The sequence below is a fragment of the Aedes albopictus genome, chromosome 2, assembly GCF_035046485.1.
Source record: "Aedes albopictus strain Foshan chromosome 2, AalbF5, whole genome shotgun sequence".
Taxonomy (NCBI): domain Eukaryota; kingdom Metazoa; phylum Arthropoda; class Insecta; order Diptera; family Culicidae; genus Aedes; species Aedes albopictus.
The window spans coordinates 481921470-481944294 of record NC_085137.1 but is presented as its reverse complement, the minus strand read 5'-3'; the positions used below and the strand labels follow the sequence as shown (position 1 = coordinate 481944294).

General features: G+C 38.0%; 1 protein-coding gene across 4 annotated transcripts in view; it reads left to right on the top strand.

The window, feature by feature from the left end:
- LOC109429040 (sodium-dependent dopamine transporter) overlaps positions 1 to 22825 on the top strand; it is a 117309-nt gene that overhangs the window by 5554 nt on the left and 88930 nt on the right. The window contains exon 1 of one of the 4 annotated variants that reach the window (XM_062854122.1): positions 14167 to 14454. The exons of 1 other annotated variant lie outside the window; for it this stretch is intronic. The gene's annotated coding sequence lies outside the window, so the exon portion shown is untranslated. Of the gene's footprint in view, positions 1 to 14166; positions 14559 to 22825 lie in introns of those variants that run through there. 2 more of the 4 variants (XM_029870685.2, XM_019704874.3) reach the window with 2 other exon arrangements.

The window sequence follows — 22825 nt, the reverse complement described above, 5'->3', positions numbered from 1 at the left end:
TCTTGAGAAATGCTCTTGGCTCAAATTTTACAATTAGTGGTATGGTGTCTTAAAAAAATTCGCCCTACATACTAACCTATAGACCAACATGTGAAAAGGATGGAACAAGCATAATACGCATAAGGTTCTTTCGTCCCTTCCTTATCCCGTTATTAGATAGAGGGGGTTTGCTCTACCTGTTAGTGTTCAAAGATTACTTAAATGATGGGAAATACGGGAGAAGCTGAAATTCGTAATGGTTGTCACGCTTTTTTCAAATGTTAGTCAAAATTTATTTTTGAATTTTCACCTATGTGATTAATCACAAAGAGGTGACACCTTTTTTTCATAAATGGAGGTAGAGTTACAAAGTTGTAGAACTGTTGTACCTTATTTGCTCATTTTTAGAAGTTCTGTGTTTTTTTTTTGAAATAAGGTTGTGTTTCCCAAATTTGTTTTTTTTTGGTGAAATACACCTCTTTCTGTCTGAAGAAACCAATAGAACAATGCTCAAACTGGAACATTGCCTGCATCTAAAATTGAAAATTCCGGAATAAATGTGGATGAAATGATGAAATTCCTGGAGGAATCACAAAAGGAATCTTGGAGGAATTGCTGGAAGAATCACAGGATTCCTGCAGAAATTATTGGGACACCTCCAAAAGTTCCTGCTATGATTTCTTCAAAATTTGTTGACGCGATTTCTTTAGGGATTTCTTCAATTCAACTTTGAAATTTACCAGTTAGTCAAATACAAATTTCATTTTGACTTTTTGTTTCCCTCATTAATTTTTTTTCACTGCATTTAGGATTTTGAGGGGCAGGTAAAAAAAAAGGTTGTTTTTTTAAACCCGATGAATATTAAAAATATTTTTCAAATCAAATGTTTATTTATTTTTATACCTCACCTCGGCCAGCCAAAGTGAAATAAATATTTGTTACTGCCTAATTTCTGCTGAAAATCCATTTGAGATTACTTGCTGGGATTTATTGAGAAGGTTTTGCTTAGCTTCATTCAGGAATTTCTGGAGGAATCCACCAGGAAATTTTGCTGGCACTCCTCAAACAATTCTTGCTAGGCATTCTTGGATGATTCCAAAAAGTAATAACAAGAGAAATCCCAGAAAGCCCATGCTTAAGACATCGCTGCAAAAATTCTTGATGAAATCCAAGTAGGAATTATTAGAAAAAATCGTAACAAAAGTTTCTGCAGGTATTCCAAGAGAAAATTTCTAAATGAAATCACGGAGAAATCTCTGGAGGATTCCATGGAACAATAGTTAAAAGATTTGTATAGGAACCCTTGGAGAAATCTCTGGAGCAATCCCAGCAAGAATTTCTTGAGGAATCTCATTAGGCATTCCCGGAGAAAATCCAAATAAATTTCTACAAGAAATTCACACAGGGAGTCCCCTTGATATTCTTGCAGAAATTCCTCCTGCAATTCGTCCAGGAATTAATCAAAGTTGTAGAAGTTGCTGTTGGAATTCCTTCAGGGATTTCTGCTAGGATTCTACCAGAAATTGTTCTTGTGACACCTCAAGGGGGCTATCCATGGATTCCTCCAAGAGTTACTCTTGGCATTCCTACGGATTTCTCCAAGAATTCATTCAGGAATTCCTCTAGGAAAGTCTTCAGGAAATCGTCTAGGAATGCCCGTTGGGATTCCTGAAAAAGTTGCTTCTGTGATATCTATAGAGGTTTTTCAAAGAATTTCTCCAGAAATTGGTAGAATACTCCTCTTGGTATTCATCCAAGAATTTCTCTGGGATCACCTTTAGAAATTCTTGCTGGGATTGCTTTATGTATTCGTGATTTGATTCCTGCAGTAATTCCTTGCTGCTCTAGGACTGCTACTGAAATTTGTTCAGATATTCGTGGTAGGAATCCTCCAGGAAGTTTTGTTAGGTTTCCTCAAGGGATTCATGCTGGAAATCTTTCATGAATTTCTGGAAGACTCTCAAAATCAATAACTTTAGAAATACTATCTGAAAATGCTAGAAAAAATCCAGCGAGAATGCCTAGAAAAATCTTTGTAAGAATTCCTGTAGAAATCTCAGCTAATTATTTTGGAGGTACTCGAAGAGGAATTCCTTGAGGAATACTTAATGAAATCCTTAAAAGAATCAAGAGCAATTTCCAATGGAATCCTTTGAGATATCACTGGGGGAATTCCAGCAGAAATTCCTAGAAAAACCACATCAGGCACTTTTGGCGGATTTCCAAGAAGATTTTTCCAAAGATTTCTGCAGGAGGTCCTCTTGGAATTAATCCATAAATACTTGGTGGGATTCCTCCAAAAAATCCTCCTAGGATTCCAGCTTAATTTTCTCCTGGGATTCCAACGGGGAGTTCTAATGATGTTTTTCAGAGATTCCTCTAAGATTTTTTTGAAATACATCCAAAAAATCTACTTCCTGAATTCCTTCAGAAATTTCTACTTAAACATCTTCAGAAACTCTTGCAGAGGTTTCTCATGATTTCCACCAGGAATAGTTATTTTAGTATTTTTGGATGAGGAAATCCAAAACTCAGGAATTCTCTTAAACTCAGAAAAAAATCTTTGAATATTTGTACCAGAAATGTCTGGAGGAACCCCAGTAGCAGTACTGGACCAATCTCAAAAAGATTGCCAATAGGAATACTAAGAAGAATAATTATTTCTGAAAAAGAAACATGGAGAAATTTTAACGCGAATCCAAGAAATTATCTCTGGAAGAAAACTGATTATAATTTCTCGACTCTGGTAGTCTGAGTGGGTAGTAAAGGCTGTTTTGCTCTTACATCCGACGTTTTGGTTAGAGTCAAATCCGAACGGCGATTGATTACACCCGCAGTGTTGTGTTCCACTGATTTCTTGTCTCGAGTGTCTCCCTTTTATACCTCCCACCCAACCTCCTACTAGGGTGCTGGTGATGAACGAGAAAAGTGCCTTTTAGAACAAACATCCGAAAAATCGTGTGCAAAATACGATTATTACAAGTTGATTGAGATCGAAACCTGAGGAAGATCCCAACTCAAGGATCGAAACGTTGGCAATGATAGAGAAGTATCAACGCTTTTTCGGTCACTGAAAGGCGCAAAAAAACCCATAGTTTTGGATATATAACTATCAAGTAATGCACTGAGAAACCACGAATTATGTGGTTTCTGTACTAATTGGATTATGTATTACTGTTTTTACCCATTGCCCGAGTAGAGGAAAAGAGCTCAATAATAGCATAATTTGATATAGAGATCAAAAAGTGATATGGGTTTGATTGACATAAGAGATAAAAGATCTAAAAATAAAATCAAAAATTTACTCCTGGAACATCATCATCAAATCATATTTAGATTTTGTAAGATCTAACCAACAGCAGCGAGCTTGATCTTGAAATATCAAATTTTGATATTGTTCAGATGTTCCAGGAATATTTTTCAGATTTATTTTCAGATCTTTTATCTCTTATATCAATCAAACCAATATCATGTTTTGATCGTCAGTATTTTACCTCTACCCGGGTGGTCATTCTTCCCTGTTAAGAAACAGCAGCAAACCAACCCGTTGTGCTCTTCCAAAAGGGCGAGATAATCGGCGAAACTATTTCAATTGGTTCGGTGGTTTTTGTGTGGATTATCTCCCATTATGCTGCTGCTTTGCCGTTTGCATCAACTCCCACCAAGTTCTCAGCGCCTTGCCACCGAAGACCAAATGAGAACCACTATACTGCATTGCTGTTTGCAAGCAACAACTAACTACTGAAGAGCAAGCCCCTTGCAAGACCTTGTGGTTTGCAGTGTTTATTAGCTGATATAATTTATCGAGTGGACGAGTGGATTACGTGGTTGCCACTGGTTTCGGAATTCAGTTTAATTTGGATGGTTTTGCAGTCGGAAGTAAATTTGACTTTCGTTTTGGAGAATATGCGTGCGACCATCAATTACGATAAGGACCATTGGCATAAGTGGATGAAGTTATTTTTGTGGAACAGTATTGAATCAAAATTTGGTTTCAAATACTATGAGAGACGAACCAGCCAAGGGCTGAAAGTCTCTCTAATAAAGACAAATCAATCAATTCAAATACTATGTTAAACAATGATAAAATCCAAGAAGGATCCAACACATGAGCTGAATCTCTGCTTATGATTTGAAACGAACTAATTTTAAATATTCATTCATTTATATATTTGGTGTTAATGGATTTTGAGTTATTTTCAAGTGAGCAAATCTGAAACAAACTACACACTACTTCTTAGAATTGTGCCTTCGTAATGTATATGCAATTTTGAAATCAGATGCAAAACTCACCAATATTTGCAGCAGTCTAATCCACCATTGATAATAAATTGTTTACTGATCATAGTGATCCTTAACGTCTCGCTTTTACAACAACAACGCGAATATCTGAAAAACTTAAAAAAGAACTGGTTTCTCCGGCTTTTGAAATCAGGTTTATCCCAGAACATAACAGAGTGAATCATTTTTGAATGTTTTTTTTCTTATTTTTACATCTCGTTCTACGTTCTCGCTGACGCTATGACACCTGAACCGATTGAATCTCTTCCAGTCAGTAACAGATATTATGTGGTCAAGCGCCCACTCTACCTCATTCAATCGGTCACCACACAACACACATCTCATAGCGTCCATAACGGCAAGTATAGGCAAGTATGGGGGAAGTTGTTTATGTTTTCACTTTCAGGCAGCAACTAATCCGCTGAATGCCGACCAAAAATGCTGGATTGGGGAAGTTGGGGTAGGGTAGGTTTGTGCGCTTCGTGTCCTACAGCAGCACCAACCACCATCCCACATAGCATTGTATGAGCCATGCGACCATCAATTTTCCTCTTCACCATGGTCGATTGGTTTGTTATGCTCTTGTGACTCTTGAGCGTTGACCGGCCAGCTGCACGTGGTGGCTGTGGTGGTGGACCGCGCGTTTTTCGGGCTCGTCAAATTGTGCTGTAAAGAAAAGCTGGACCATTCGGGCACCTTGGTATGCTACCATCACCATATATACGTTGTGGCCGGGGTGAAGATTCTGTGTGTGTATGAAGGAGGCTCTTCTCGGTTACAAGGGGATTTCAACCGGATTATTTCGCTCCTCGAAGATGACGACGTCGTCGCCATTGCGTCCCGAGCAGAGGAGAATGACGACAAATTAAGGTGGAACATCTTTGTTCCTCTTTTCCAGTAGCTGATCTGTTTTCCAGATCCTGATAATCAGACGGTGCTCACAAAAAGTTTAAATTTCTGTGCCCAACTTGACGAATTCAGGTGCAATATCACTTTTTAGCGCAAGTTTCTTCCGGATTATTGAAACACATACTGAAAGCAGCATATTTCACGGCAGCTTCAATGCTATATTTAAAACAATACATTTCAACACTTTCACAATGTGTTTTAACTAAAAATACTTACATGATAATTGCTTCATCTCTAACGAACTCTTCAACACAACGCACAATAGGGTGGTCCACACTTATATGAAAAACAAAAATTAAAAAAAAAAATGCTAAGTCTTATCTCCTGAATCAGTTGTCTTGGACTTCCAGAATCTACGTTTAAAATTTGAGCAAAATCGATTAAGCCTAAGGGGGCGCTCAAAACGCTAGAAGTTTGTATGGGAAAACTTGGCCATATGTGTGCAACAATTTAAAGATTTCAAATTTTGCCGCTAGGTGGTGCTGTAAGCGTTCAATAAATAAACCCTTTGGTATTTTTGTAGGTGACTATATGCCAAAGAACTTTGTCAAAGATCGCGAAGTGATCCGACGGCTGTGAAAAAAGTTATACCCTAGGCAAAGTGAGGCGAAATACTGGTGTGTTCCGTTTTTGTCACTGTTCAGGACGGTGCCGTAGTACTCTGATTTCTCCCTAAAAGAGCGTTCGATAGATGGGAGAGAAAATATGAGTTTGAAGAACTTGTTTGAAAGCAAACTCAAACATAAAAAACGAGTTTCGCTAATTGGATCGTCCGAAACAACAGTTCCTGGCAAACAGTCACTATCCGTTATTATCACTATCCGTTTTTGATAGTGACAATTTTGTCAATATTTCATTCCTTTTTTGTCAACACTAAAGTTTTTGTCAAATTTGTTCCCTCGAACATGAGTTATTTACAGTTTAACATTAATCTTGAGGCAATGCATCCATGAGTGAATTTGAAGCAATCACCAATGATGACATAGAAGACGTATACGCTACAATAGCTTTGGACACATTTCAAATTCAGCTGTAGATAATGTTAATTCATGCTTTTTTTCATTTGTTTACATTTACATGTACTGGAAAAACAACAAGAATTTTTTGTCTCACTTTACCTAGGGTATATCTTTTTACACAGACCTTGGCTCACTTTGAGGTCTTCGACAAACTTGTTTGACATATAGTCACCAACAATACTAAAAAGAGTTTGATCATTGAACGCTTACAGCGCCACCTAGCGGCAAAATTCCAAAACTTAAAACTTCTGCATATGTACATTTGGCCAAGTTTTCCCATACAAACTTCAAGCGTTTTGAGCGCCCTCTTAGGCTTTATCCATTTTGCTCAAATTTTGAACGTAGCTTCTGGGAGTCAAAAACAACTGATTCGGGAGGTAAGACTTGGTATTTTTCAAAATTTTTGTTTTTCATGTAAGTTTGGGTCACCTTATCGGTTGTGCACTAAATCTTAAACAATCTTAGTACTTATTTTTTATTGGATAATATAGTTACCAGTTTCACCCAAATACATTGAGAGCCGTCGCAACAAGTTGCCTTATTGCTCTTAAGCTGTTGATTGGCATCCTTAACTTTACTGTGCACTACTAGTGCCTTGATCCTCCTCTACGATCTCTGCACCATTCAGGTGTTTGTTGAACTACTGCTTCCACTTTTCGATCATTTCAAGAGGCCCCCGTCCTTATCCTGACAGATTACGGCTCGTAGCACAGCAGAGAATGTAAAACTCCATATTGAAAAAAAAAAATAAAAAAAATTTCATATAGGAAAAAATAACCCCATATTGGAAATATGGCAATATTTTATGCCCACATAAAATATTGGAACAAAATGGCTCTGAAGAGCCAAAGTTAAGCTATTCGTATGGAGATTTTGCTTTTGTGCGCTCCGTCCCGAAATGGATATCTAATACATTGCTTGTCACACTTTCGAGAACCTCCCCCTCTCTTAATTCGCTTGTGTTTTCTTCTCCAGTTTTTTTTTCTCTGTTTTGTCCTCTTTGTGTTACCACTGCGGCTCCAAGTCCCACAACAAGTTGGTACCAACACCACAAGGCACCGAATACGCTAGCAAGATGCGATTCACCCCCGAATGAGCAGCAGTGAAAGCTTTGGCCCAATCCTTACCCTGTATATCCGTCAAAAGTGACCTTCTAACCTCGAGCTGCAACGAGTACCCTGGCTTCCACCCATTACTAACAGATATCATTAAAAAGTTATTACTCTGTATAATGTATACTATTAAGTACAAAGAAAGATCCTCGGCTCCGTAAAGCGTTATACGCGATTGAGCCCCAAATAAATGAACTTGATAAAAAAAACCCTCTCTCCTATGATCGTTATGTACTTTATGCACAGTGTTTGAAATGGAGTGTCTTCGGTGAAGTTTCTTGATATAAAGCGCATATTTTACCAAAATGAGTTTGATGATTAATTTCACCTTAAAATGAGATCGAAAAATTATTTTACCAAAAATTAAAATTAGACACTCAGTTTAGGTATTTGGAAAAGTTGTAGATAATTTTGTTTCAAGAAACCTTTCCAAACACGCCAATGCTTTATATACTCAAAATGTTCGAATCTAGAATGTTTTGCATGAACAACCTCCAAAATTAGTTTTTTTTTTCGAGTATTACTGTTGAATAGTTTTTCTATTTCTTTCATTCCTTCTACAAATATATTAGAAATGCAAAAACACATGTTTTTGCCGACGACGTCAAGTCCCTATCTCTCAGAGGAAAAAAGTTATTGTGAATTTTCTAAATATTGCAACTTTCACCCTAAATTGTTCAGCTCTACGCAAATTTTGGCAGCTGGAACTCACATGCTTCCGCTATCACGTGATGGCAATAACTGTTCACGTTTTTCAAACGGTATGCACATAACATAAGTGGAATTCTGGCTCGAAAAGTTGATGCCTTTCCGATTTCGTACGCTAGTATACAGGGCATCGAAATGTCAAATGTATTAAGGTACCCCGGGGCAAGTGAGAATCCGGGGCAAGTGAGACCTACAGCTATAATGTTTAAATTTTTTAAGTTTTAAGGCAAACATTCTTCACAGAAAACATAGGTATCACAAAAACGGATACTTTGAATTCAATTTTTTTTATTGTTCTCACTATAAAGAGACCATATATGTTATTGTTGATCATATGTAATTTGCAATTCACTAAGTGAGATTAACGCACTCTACTCCATTCGTCGTTTAAAACAGAATAACAAATAAAGTAAAACTTCTTCAGTTTCAGGATAATATTTGGAGTGCTTGCAAATTATTTTAAGCGAAAAAGCTGTAATTTATTTTCATTTATTACCCTTAGGTAACTGCTCTCACTTACCACAGTGCATTTCAGCATTTGGGGCAAGTGAGACCTATGAGAGTGAACAAACACATTTTCATAGTTTGATCTCGCTTTCTTTAGCCTAAGTCGAAATTTACACAAAAGTGAAGTAAAAATCGGCATCTTAAGTGAACAATCGCTGAATTACTTTTAATTACTTTTATTCTGATGATGAAGCTATTGTTTAAGATGGTAAAGTCTTGGATAGAACATTATTTTTTCAAAATCATCTATTTTTCATATTTTCGTTCAAGCAAATTCTATTATTTTTTTTTTCGTTTTTCGCTGCATAATGAGTTTTTTTCTGAATATTAAGGAACCGGCCATAAAGTATGAAAAAAATGAAAAACGACGTATTCAAAGTTCACGATTTAAAAACCTTTATTTAATGATCGTAAAATTATGTAAAGGAAAACATAACATCTGTAGATCTTGAAAAATCTTTTAGCAAGATTCATCAACTACGAAATATGAAAAGCAAGTTTGGAAATCTTTCGGCATTTAACCTTAGGGCCATTTTCGTATAAAAAAATGTTTTGCACGAGCTGCTAGAGTTAAATCTATTTTTCTCAGTGATTCGTTATTATGTGTTACGTAATTTATGGACGATACCACAAATCTTTTCCAACATAAATCGCCAAACATAGTTATTCACATAAGATATCTATAATTTATGCTGCCTAACATATATGCAGCAACTATATTAAGCCATTTGTACAAAAATTCCGAATAGGTCCCACTTGCCCCGTGAAACGGTGTAAATGAAGTTCTGCTCCACTTTTCATCATATGCACTTTCCCCGGGGTACCTTATAACATTTTTGCCCTACCATTTTTCATTGCTGCGAAGTAAAACAAAGACCTCAAAGATCTAGACTGGCAGCACGTGAAGATTTAAAATAGGACACAAATTGTGATGAAACTTTGTAACCTCAAGTCAAAAATACGTTTTCTAGCCCTAAATATAAAGGGAGGATAATATTGATAAGTGAAACATGGATGCGTTATTTCGTGGATTTCAATGAATTTATGACAAAATGAATAGGTGGATTTCCAGCAGTTAGTTTTGCACATGTCTCAGATGCCAATCTTCGTTCATGTATTCTTTGCCAAAACTGGAATACTGGTGTGCGGTATGGTTTTTGTAAAACTAACATCCTATTTTATTCCCCTTTTTACTTTTAATAGCTATTTTCTTCTACTTACCTCAACAACAATCATAAAATAGTCTTCTTATTTACGTAGTATTATTGCGTTCTGACGGTGAACATTGTTTTGTGTGATGTGAAGCTTCACCTACGAATCTCGAGGAGATTCCTCCTGGAGTTTCGTAGAGATTCCCCTTGTAACCTCGTGAAGATTCCTCCTGGAATCTCGTGGGAATTTCCCCTGGAATATCGTGGAATACCCCTGGTATTTCGTGGAGCTCACACTGAATCAGGAATCTCGTGGAGATTCTCCCTAGAATCTCGCCGAGTTGTTACTTGGAATCTCGTGGAGAATTCTCCTGGAACCTCGTGGAGATTCTTCTTAGAATCTTATGCAGAATGCGAAATGTAATGGAGATTTCACCTGGAATTTCGTAGAGATTTGTTCTGGAATCTCGTGGAGATTTTCTCATGAATCATGTAGAGATCCACCGTAAAATCTCATGGAGATTCCTCCTGGAATCTTGTGCAGACTCCTCTTATGAAGATTCCCCTGGAATTTTGTGCAGTTTCTCCTGGAATCTTGTGCAGATTACCCTAGAACCTTGTGGAGATTTTCCTGGAATTTCGCTGAGTTTCCCCCCTGGAATATCGTTTAGTTTTCCCCTGGTATCTCGTGAAATTTCCCTATTGAATCTTTTGGAGATTTCCCTTGTGCTGGTTGTCTTTGGAATCTCGTGAAGATTCCCCTTAATATTGCGTGGAGATGCCCCTTGAAATTTCGTGGAGAATCCCTTTGAAATCTAGTGGAGATTCACTATAAAATCACGTGTAGATTCCCTCTGAAATCTCGTGGGGATTTCTCCTGGAATGTCGTGGAGATTCCCCCTGTAACCTCGTAAAGATTCTCCCTGGAGTCTTGTACAGATTCCCACTGGGATCTAATTGAGATTCCTCCTGGAATCTTGTGGAGATCTACTCTAAAATTACGTGCAGATTCCCTCAAATATCTCGTGGGTATTCCTCCTGGAATGTCGTGGAGATTTTCCCTGGAATCGCGTTGAGGTTCCCACTGGAATCTCGTGAAGATTCTGCCTGAAATTTCATGGAGATCACACTGGAATCGCCAGGAGGTCCCCCCCTGGAATCTCTGGCAGATTCTCCTCCAATGGTGTAAAGATTCCCCTGGAATATCGGGCAGATCCGCTGCCGATGACTGCTACCCTCCACGATGTATATGACGTAAAATTATAACACTATCAATCTAAAGTACCTTGTCAAAGTCTGCCACCCTCTAGGATGCAAATCCAGAACATTATACCGACATGCAAAAAGAAAAAAACAAATGTCTGCGGCAGTTATAGTCCTGATCAAAATCGAAGGCTTGTAAATGTGGTACCAATAAATCCAAAACACTTATTTCAGAAGGATACATATTCAGAACATGAGATAATCATATCGAAAGAAACAATTGATCTAGATTAGTTAAAGCAGGACCAAAATCGAATACGTACGAATGTAATAGCCACCTCAACTAAAGCACTTTGCTGGAGGACTCCGACCCTCTAGGATGCATATCGAGAACACTAGAGTGTCGTATTGTGAGATAAAACATAACTAGATCAGTTTCAGCAGATCTAGATCAAAACTAAATACATTAAAATGTAGTATGTACCAATCAATCTAGATAACTTTTGCTGAAGACCTCAATTACCCAGCCTTAAGGCTCTAGGATGCTTGGCAAGAGCACTGGAGCGCTTGTTCGTCGAGAGCCGTAATGATCGTAGCTAGAGATGTTCATGATAGATTCGTATATTTTGTATTACCTCTGTAATGTGCCTTATTAACATAAATCCTTTTGTTCAGTTATTAAATGTTGTCACGACCTTAACTTTGGCATGCAAATAGAAGATTTGGAAATTTTTAAAAACGTTTCTCATTCACGCTATTTTAGAGGAAAAATGAGTATCCCTAAAAATACGAATTTTGTATAAAATAAAAGTAGAAAAGTTGGGCAAACAATGGGTCGGACATCGTCCCGTAGATGGGCAACTTCGAGCCCGAAACCGGTCGACCAAAAAGGTAATTTTTAAAGTTCCTTTTAATTAGTAAGAACGATAAGTGTTGTGTTCCGTCTCGTGTTCGCGTATTTTGTGATAGAAAAGTTGGGTTTAAGATTCCTGAAAGAAAATTGAAAATCTGTTCACAGGCGACTACGAGCTGCTCAAACACTTAATTCCCACTTGTTTCCAATGACGGTATTTAAGGACAAGGTATTTGGAGTACATAGCTCAAAATTTCTAGAGCACCGTTTTTTAGAACCGTTGAACGAATTTGGATGAAAATGCATCACGCTAATTGTTCAGTGGTTGTCAACAGCGTGATGCATTTTAATCCAAATCCGTTCAACGGTTCTAAAAAACGGTGCTCTTGAAATTTTGAGCAATGTACTCCAAATACCTTGTCCTTAAGTGCTTCACATCCCGGTAGAGGAAAAGAGCTCAATAACAGCATATTTTGATATGGAGACCAAAAAGTGATATTAGTTCGACTGATGTAAGAGATAAAAGATCTAAAAATAATATAAAAAATTACTCCTTGAACAACATTAATCATCATCATATCATATTTAGATTTTGTAAGATCTAACCAATAGCAGCGAGCTATTCGATTAAGCTTAAAATATCAAATTTTGATATTGTCCAGATGTTCCAGATGCATATTTTTGACATTATTTTCAAATCCTTTGTCTCTTATATCAATCAAACCAATATCACGTTTTGATCGTCAGTATTTCACCTCTACCCGTGATCACTTACCAGAGTGAACATTGATCTTACTACTTTTCACCCTTTTTACTAACAAAATCCCTTCCCATGACAATCGTGAGGGAGTAGATGTGATCTCGGTCTCTAGGAGCGAACCCACCCCATACTAACATTCCGTTCTATGACCGCTAGGACGTAGTCAACACCATATTGATTTTATAAAGTTTGAAATTCTCGTAGGTGTATATTGAGAACGGTAAACTAATCCCAAGCTCTTAAGCTCCCTGTATAATTTAGATTGTTCTGGCCAATCACGGAGTAACTACTACGAATTATATGGTCATCTAAGCTCATGCTCATATAACCTTTCCGTACCACCTTGGTGTACGAGAAAGGTAAGACGATGCTCAGGGGACGTGCAGTTGTATCAAAATTTTTTAAATAATACATAGTTGAAGTATATTCTTTGAGAACAATACCCGGGTAGAGGAAAAGAGCTCAATAATAGCCTAATTTGATATTGAGAACAAAATGTGATATTGGTTTGATTGATGTAAGAGATGAAAGATCTAAAAATAGTATCTAAAACTTACTCCTGGAATCATCATCAGATCATATTTAGATCTGGCAAAATCTAACCAATAACAGCAAGCAATTTGTTTGATCTTGAACAGCCAGGGGGTCTCTTAAATAAAGACAAATCAATCAATCAATTGATCTTGAAATATCAAATTTTGATATTGTTCAGATGTTTCAGGAACAATTTTCAGATATTCTATCTCTTATATCAATCAAACCAATATCACGTTTTGATCGTTTACGCCTCGTGTATACAACCAGAGAATTTAAACCAGAACCAGAGAATTTCATGTTTAACATGTTTAAAGTCTAGAACGAAAATGGTCCAGATTTGGGGCCCTCAAGGTGTGTAGCCCCTTATAATGGAGGTACCTAAATAGAATTCACCTAAATAAATTCTTCTTGAAAGGAGGTTCCAGTGTATAAAAGTAGCACATTTCTCCGTGAATTTCTAGAAATCTTAGATTCTACGAGATAGTTTACCAGAATTGATACGAAGCTGCGCGCGTCACACTTGCACATTTTTACTAAAATTGCATTGTTAAATTCCTTAGTAAATATATAGAACTTCTGCATAAGTATTTACATGAATTATTCTGGAATTCTGGAACTTCAGGGAACTCGTCTCCAAAGTCTTGACATCGCTCCAGGATTTCATTTTTTAGTTCGTTCGTGTTATTTCCTTTTACTTGGTATTGGTTGGAGAGAAATGTGCCGGTTGATTGAAGTTGGTCAGTTCGTTGAACATTTTGTTATATAGACAGGCTCAAAATTTTTGTTAGCTCACATTGTTGAATGTAGCGTAAATGTAGGGGTCTTATCAATGATGTTAAGATTATCTCAATTTGTCACACTCATTGATGACAAATCGCTTTTTACGAACAAGTTTGCTTCTAATAGAAGTATCAACACTTTTGTGAGAAATCGAGCATGCTGAAGCTCCTATGCCTGCGCTTGAAGGCGTTATTTGTTGGAATCAGTGAGCTTGCTTCAACCTCTAACCCTCACTTCTCACAACGAGAAAATCATTCACCCGCTCCTATTAAGGTGCCTCAAAACAGAAAAAAGCACATACCAAATCTGAAGAAAACATGAAAAAGCTACTTGGACGGACGACATCGTCGGTCCGATGGCAGTCCATTGGATATGCGAGGCGCACTTAATACCTGCCATCATCCTTGCCGTCGACGACGTCGTCGTCACCGTCTTAATAGTGTTACAATAGCGAGACGAGAGTGAGCCAACAAGGAGGAGGTTCGGTGGAGCTTAACGCCTCGCCGGGCCACTAGTTGAAATTCTGTTCTCGCGCGAATCGGTCGCCGGTCTTGCGGTTCCTCCACGGGCGCCGCGCATAAGTTTAGTTCGGCGGGTCTGCTGCGATCGCGACGAGTTCGCGCGCATATTTCAACGCACACGTTGCGTCTGGGTGGTGATTTTGGAAACGGCTTCAAATTTTGAACGTTGGGGTTGTTGGGTTGTGTATTTTTTTCTGAGGAGAAAAATCGGTGATTCGCAATCGGTTGCACATGGGTGGTTAGTTGACAAATGGTGTTTATGGTGCACTAGTGGCGCGTGTTTCAAACGACAAATGGGCAGATAGTGTGAGCCAAGTGTGGAACTTACTTCAGTTTGGGCACTTGAATGTGAACTGAGATACTTGTGTTACGTGTCGTTGGTTAGAGTATTAGTTTACTATCTTTTGCAGACTAGAAACGCTATTTCATGACAATTTTTACCTTTCATCAATCAAACTCTTTTGAAAACAAAATAATTCGCTCATCTTCATGACCGAGGTGGATTTTAACGATCATAAAATGGAAGCGCCATTTTTCGACAGGGATTTGCTATTTTACCTTCATCATTCTCCTTGGTGATTTATATAAATCATTGTAAATACATGCGATGTTTAAGGTAAATGTGCCCACAAGAAGCAGAAATGCACGAATCAAAATACTGAATATAATTGAGGGGCCCAGATGCAAAGGGGTGTAAGTGACCATTTTGTCGATTTTGAGCTGAGCATATCAAAAAAATCTTCAGATTTCAAGCTTTCAGGAACTTTTTTAAGATTGTTTTTACGATTTTTAGAAAAATTACAATAAATCGGAGAAAATTAGGTCGATTTTGAAACTCCATACATTTTCTATGGGATGAAAAGTTGGTGAAAAACTTTAAACCTCATTTACTCGAAAGTGGATTTTTGTCACTTACACCCCTTTGCTTCTAACACCCTCAAATCAAAAATCGTTTGATGGAGTAAAACCCGATCTGTCTTTGTATTATTCTACTTCTAACTAAGGCGCAATTCAAGACATTTACCCGCTAGTTTTCGAGAGCATACATGGCCATTATGTACTACAAAGGATCAGGAACAATCAAATCTTCTATATGCTCAGGTGTTTTCAATTGTTGACACATGTGTGAATAATTTAATGTGTTTAATTCGATGCTTCTGTTCGAAACAATACTATAGTGGAAAGAATTGTCCTAAAATCTCACAGTATTTAAAAGCGGATCATATGGTGAACGGAATCTTCATGAAGCGATTTGTTGGAAGTTTTGAAATAATTTGAGTAATCACACAGACGTACACTTTGTTTAGTAGGGTAGCGCACACTTATGTGATAAACAAAAATTCAAAAAAAAAAAATGCCGAGTTTATTACCTTCTGAATCAGTTGTTTCGGACTCCCAGAAACTATTTCAAAATACCAACGAGTTTGAAGTTTGTCGAATATTGATAAGCGATCTGACGCCTGTGAGAAAAGTTACCCAAGTAACAGAACTAGCTGAATAGCAGTCTCTTAAGGTAAAGCTTGTTTAAGAGTGGTTTGTTCCACTCTTATACAGCAAAAATGTTTGTTGGGTATACCCTAGGCAAAATGAAGTGAAACATTGGAATTTCATTTTTGATATTATTCCTTTACATGTACTGGAAAAACAACAATAGTGCTTCACCAGTGGCTCTTATAGAGAAGAGCAAAGGGAGGTTGCAGAGGCGTTTCTGGGTATCAAGAGATCTTCAAGGCGTTTCAAGAGGGTCACAAGGGAGTTCCAGGGGGTCCAGGATACTGAAGAGTAAGGGTGCCAAATGATTTTCTATGTCACGAGTTCAAAAATCTGTATCCCATACAAAGTTTGGATGAAAAATTTGAATCCTATACAAACAAAATCTGTATTTCATATAAGTTCAATCTGTACAGATGCTCAAAAAACTGTATAATAAGATAAATCTGTATATATGGCATCCCTGCTCCAGTGAACCCTAGGGGCAGTTCAGGAGGTCTTGGGGGAGTTCCAGAGGCCTCAGGTATGTTATAAAGGGTCTCAGTAACCTTTCAGGGAGCCCTACAGTATCCCATGGGGATTCATAGGAGTACCTGGAAGTCTCAAGGAGGAGCACAACACATGAAAAACCCTGAAAAATACCATCAGACTGAAAAAACTAGCGGATGTTGGGTCAAAGTCGGCTCAAATTTTACCCAATGTGTGGTCCACATCGAATTAGTTTGGGGTCTATATTATGTTTGGTGGCCAAAATAAAAACAGGTCAATGATAGGTTAAACGTCATTAATGACGAAAGCTTTAAACCTGTGAAACAACAATTTCTGCTTGCTCGTTAGAATCTCAAGACGGCCGCCACAATGATCGACTTTTGCAAATACAAATGCGTTTCAGCGCGTTTCAGGACGTTTGAGAGGTGTTTTAGGTAGCATCAAAGACGATTTCATGGGGGTTTGAAAAGCATTTCAAGGCGTTTCAGGGCGTTCCATGAGGTTTCCGGGGTATTTAAGGGGGCTTCAGAGGTTCGCAGATGAATTTCGCAAAAGGTTTCAGATGCGTTTTTAACCGTTTCAATTCGTTTCAGTAAGTTTCAGAAGGGTTTTAGGGGGCACAGGCCAGGTGCATTTCACTGAGGTTTCATTGGGGATTTAGAGGCGTTTCAAAGCGTTTCAAAGCGTTTCAAAGCGTTTCAAAGCATTTCAGGAGGTTTCAGGGGAGTTTAAGGGGGCTTCAGAGAAACGCATGTGAATTTCACGGAGGTTTCATGTGGGTTTTAGAGGCATTTTAAAGCACTTCAAGGCATTTCGAAGCGTTTCAATGCTTTTTATGGTGATTCATGAGGTTTCAGAGGGGTTTTAGGGGACTTCTGAGGTTTTCAAGTGAATATCACGAAGATTTAATGAGGATTTAAGAGGCGTTTCAAAACATTTCAATGGGTTTCACTGCGTTTCAGGGTGTTTTAAGATGTTTCCCGGAGTTTAAGGGGGCTTCAGAGGCTCACAGATGCATTTCACGGAGGTTTCACGGGGGCTTTAGAGGCGTTTAAAAGCGCTTCAAGGCGTTACACTTCGTTTCAGGGCGTTTCAGGAGGTTTCAGAGAAGTTGTATGGCATTTCAGAGGCTCGTAGGTGAATTTCACGGATGATTCATGGGGTTTCAGAGGTGTTTTAGTGCATCAAGGCGTTTCTGGGGGTTTCAGAGGGGTTTAGAGGGCTTTAGAGGCTCTCAGGTGAATTTCACGGAGTTTCATGGGAGTTTGAGAGACGTTCCAAAGCGTTTCAAGGCGTTTCAGTGCGTCTCAGCCTCAGGGCGTTTAATGAGGTTTCTGAGGTTCACAGGTGAACTTCACGGAAGTTTCATAGGGGTTATAAAGGTGTTTCAAAGCATTTTAAGGCGTTTCAAAGCGTTTCAGGGCGTTTTATAAGGTTTCAGATGAGAGTTCTTGGAGGTCCTCAAACAGAAAATAAACTCATCACTTCACAGCACATAAATGCATAGGGCTGTGCAAGCATGGTTTTTATTCATAAACCTCCAATAGATCACTGATTACGCTAGTAGATCAGATGACCTAAGCTCCAGGAAGTTCTCGAATGCTCTTAAACTGTTGAACCTTAAACGTGCTGGAAACGCTCCTTAACTCTTAATTCTGCTTTTTTTTCCATAAACCAACTTTATTCCTAACCTTTAGTATTCCAAATGCTCTGAACATAATCAAATTCCATTTCGGTAACGTTATCTTAATGGAGGGACCTAAACAGATTTTACCTAAATAGAGGTTCCAGTCTCCGGATCGCCAATCCGGTGACGGCGTATCCGATACCCGTTCTGGTCGGGAAAATTTTCTCGACTCCCTGGGCGTAATGTATCATTGTAATGTACTTGCCTCACAATATACAAATTCATGCAATGGCAGGCAAAGACAGCCCTTCAATTAATAACTGTGGAAGTGCTTAAAGAACAATAAGTTGAAGCGAGGCAGGCCAAGTCCCAGTGGGGACGTAGAGCCATAAAGAAGAAGAAGAAGAAGGTTTCAGTGTACAAAGTTTATCAGAAGTGATCCGTGGGGTTCATTAGACGAATTTCTAAACAACTTATTGAACTTAATACAGGTTTCCTATTAGCGCAGTATTAAATAATTGCGGCTCTTATTGGCAGAAATAAACTATAGTTGAAAATGTTGTAAGAATCATTGTAAAACCAATACGAAGTTGAGAACCTCCTTGAAACGATTTGACTAAAAAATGTTGTTTGGGTTCCTATCTGTGTATGTATCTGTATAGTTAGTATCTGTATAGTTAGATCGGCCATGGTGATCATGAAGTAGGAAGTGTGCTAGTCATAATTCACTACCACTGAGCGCTCACCTACAACTTCTTGTAATCTTGTGGATGCTATCGACTGGTAATTTTGTACTTGGGGGTTTTCGGCCTTGCAGTCTCCGGTGCAGTCAAAACGACATATATTTTCGATGCCCGACGTTTCGATGGACTATGCCATCTAACCCTTGAGAAAGATGGCATAGTCCATCGAAACGTCTGGCATCGAAAATATATGTCGTTTTGACTGCACCAGAGACTGCAAGGCCGAAAACACACAACTACAACTTCTTGTTGGCGAAAAGATCACATACAGTAATGCTCAGTGAAAACTAATTCCCATACATAATGTTCAATTTTGTATGGATTTCGGCTTTCAATGCTATTTTTATGAACACAGCTATACATGAAACACTAGTTTCAATTTATAAACACTTCACTATCACTTCACTTTTGCAAAAAAAAACCTAAAAAATGATTTTTTAAAGAAAAACTTGAAAGGACGAGCAAACTACTTTTAATTTCACTACTTTACTTATGTATCTTCGGATAGATAGGCCTATTTCGGCTGCAACTTACACACTTAGTGTCGAGTGCTGAATAAATCTACGCCACAATATGTAAAAGTGCTCACATTTCAAGTGAACGTAGTTCCAACACAACTTGTGCATTCATTCTTTTAAGAAGCAATATCCATGGCAAGATTTAGCAAAATCCATATCTTAATCGCCTACTAGTGTCGCTTACAAAGAAGTCAATGTGCGCCAATATCTTCAGGGTCATGTTCTCGGCTAAACCAGTTCTACCAACTAGAATTCCACAACTGATTGACTCAATATGTTCAGATTGAGAATGGTACAAGAAACCCAACCAGAATAATCCCTCCAAAGTTGATTTCCATTAGTTAGGCATGTGCCAGCAATGAATGCTTAACAAAAACAATCAATCATTTAGCAATAACAAAAGGAAATGCACTGAAACGACCAAGGAAGTTTTCAAAACGATGATTTTTCAAGGTCTTCCAGTGACAGGAACGGCATATTTTTTACGACTGCTCGAAGCAGTCATAATCTTATTTTTGGCAGACATCCACCTCTCCGAACCGGTACTACGCCCACTGAATCCAGTTCCGCCGCAGACAGATCAATAAATCACTGCTCAGTTGAAAAAAAAAAAAAACATCACCGGCAACAAACCAAGATCAAGTGGTGACCGGCCGACGGCGGGCGAAAAGCAAGTGCCACAATTGATCCGTGCGCGAGAAAACGTTAGGCCAAGGATAAGATTCGATGATCATTGCCAATAGCCATCATCCGCAGGAACTTGGTGTTGGAATGCATCGCTGCAGGGGGCGCCCAAACGAACATAATTGACTTCGACACGGTGTGCTGCGCACTGCACTTTATGCCATGCCATGTAGGCAGTCACTAGTCACTAGTGTGAACTGGATATATTTCGCGAATTGTTGTTCGTTACGCTGTTGACCGCGATTCTAATGCCAAATGGTGGTGGCGGTCCAGCGCCGATCGACAGTTGGACGGACAGTTCAAGTTGGCCGCCAAGGTTACATAGGTACCTAGGGTACTTGCAATTACACTTGAGCCCACCGCGCTGCAAGCGCTCAAGCGATCGTTGAAAACTAATCAACTGCTGGCTCTGTCTAGATGTTGGCTAGTGCGTTTCATTGAATGCTATGTGATCTTTCGATACTGGTATGAATGCTAATTCTAAGATAATCCCGTTTACTTGCCATTTGATTCGGAAGCTGAGGTGGGTGCATTAGGGTGGCCTGGGCTCGGTGGTAAAGCGTAGTAACACAGAAAGAGAATGTTTATCATGATTTTGTATCGTCAGAAAAACGCGTGCATAAATTAATTATTGCCTCTAGGATCAGGACAGAAAGAATTTCTAGAGGAATTCTAGGAATATTCCTGTAGTGTTTCTAGACAATTTATACACCCGGTAAAATTCTGTCCCAACCCCTTCCCGAGCAGAAAAAAGCTCAATAAAAGCAAATTTTGATATTTTGATCAGAAAGTGATATTTGTTTGTTTGAGATAAGAGGTAAAAGTACTGAAAATAATATCTCAATTTACTCCTGGAACATCGTTCCCATAGCATAGCATATTTAGCTCTTGGTAAGATCTAACCAATATCAGTGAGCTATTTGATTGATCTTCATATATCTTATTTTGTTAGAGTAAGGTGGGGCAAAAGTTCGACCCTAGTTGAAAATTCTATTTTTTTGAAAAAATCTAAGTAAATAAAAATAAATGAATACCGTGTGGTGATTCTACCATCTATGAGCTAAAATTTTGCTGAACAAAGTCACGTCAAATGTCTTTTTGATTTTGAGTTACAACACCTTTTTTATGTCTGCGTCTTATTCGAATTCTTGCCCCACCACTGGGGCAAAAGTTCGAATCTAGTGTTTGTGGGATTTCGCTAACCGTAGCACACTATTTTGACACTTTGGTAATAGAAATAATTGAAACCAATTAATATTTGATGTTGTAACTGGAATACACTTTAAAGTTCGATCTGGATTTTACCCAAATCACAGATTCACATAAAACAACAAAATAAAAGACCGAGATCGATTGCATCACAATTCCAATCCATGCGTTGGAAGGACCATCGCAAATTACATTTTTTTGATAAAAAATCAACATTTTGTCACAACTTTTCGAAACATTGACCAATTTTCATAATTTTTGGAGTGAAAGACTCTATTTTAAAAAGGTTTCGAACAACCTTGACACCCGAAAGAAATAATTTGAATTGCGCTCAAAAACTTCAAAAGAAACTCTTGCCCCACTCGAACTTTTGCCCCACTTTACTCTATTGATCAGAAGGTTCAAGATCAAATTTTTGATATTATTTTCAATACTTTTTCCTTTTATCTCAATCAAACCAATATCACGTTTTGATCGTCAGTACTTGACCTCTACCCAGGTTGCAAGAGTTTCTAAACAGAAGTTTTTGAGAAAACTCTTAGAGCATTTGCTTTTATAATCTATAGAGATGAACTAGAAACGGAAAAACTATTAGAGTAAGGTGGGGCAAAAGTTCGACCTTAGTTGAAAATTCAACTTTTTTCAAGAAATCGAAGCAGATAAAAATAAATGAATACCGTGTGGTGATTCTACCATCCATGAGCTAAAAATTTGCCGAACAAAGTTACGCCAAATGTCTCTTCAATTTTGAGTTACAACACTTTTTGTATGTGTATGTCTAATTCGAACTCTTGCCCTGGGGCAAAAGTTCGAATCTAGTGTTTGTGGAATTCTACTAACCGTAGCACACTATTTCGACACATTGGTAATCTGAATACCTAAAACCAATTAATATTTTATGTTGGAACTGAAATACACTTTAAAGTTCGATCTGGATTTTACCCAAATCAGGGTTAAATTTACTACACCAAAAATTAATAGTTTTTCGCCAAATTCAGATGAAACAACATTTTCTTTTCAACTTTGATCGAATTTTCTCACTAATTCCATCATTTTTAGAGATAAAATGTACATTTTGCAGAATTTCAGGTTTTTACCTAAAGTTGATACATGACTCGAACTCTTGCCCCACAATTCGAACTTTTGCCCCACTATGTGTAAAATACGATTTCCAAATCTTTTTTGCAAAAAGTTAGCCATGCTAAAGCATCTTCAAAATATACCTAGTTACGCCCCAAAATAAAATATCGAGTTCGATTTCATTACAATTCCATTCCATGCGTTGGAAGGACCATCGCATATTACAATTGTTTGATCAAAAACCAACATTTTGTCATAACTTTTCGAAATGTTGATCAATTTTCATAATTTTTGGAGTGAAAGACTCTTTTTCAAAAAGGCTTCGAACAACCTTGACACCCGAAAGAAATAATTTGAATTGAGCTCAAAAACTTCAAAAGAAACTCTTGCCCCACTCGAACTTTTGCCCCACTTTACTCTATATCCAGAAGATTTTTTTAATCTTCAAATATTTTTTTTGAAAATACTTCACAGAGAATCATTAAGTTGAAGGTTCTGATAAGAAAATAATCTTGTAATGAACTTTTTAGCTGAATCACTAGTGCACTTGCATGAGGAGTTGAGGAATGGACTTCAACGCGCACCACTACAAAGGTCAGAGGAATCAAACCCCACTCCGAAATAATTTCCCAAAAATTAAATTTCTTTGGGGTTGTAACTGTTA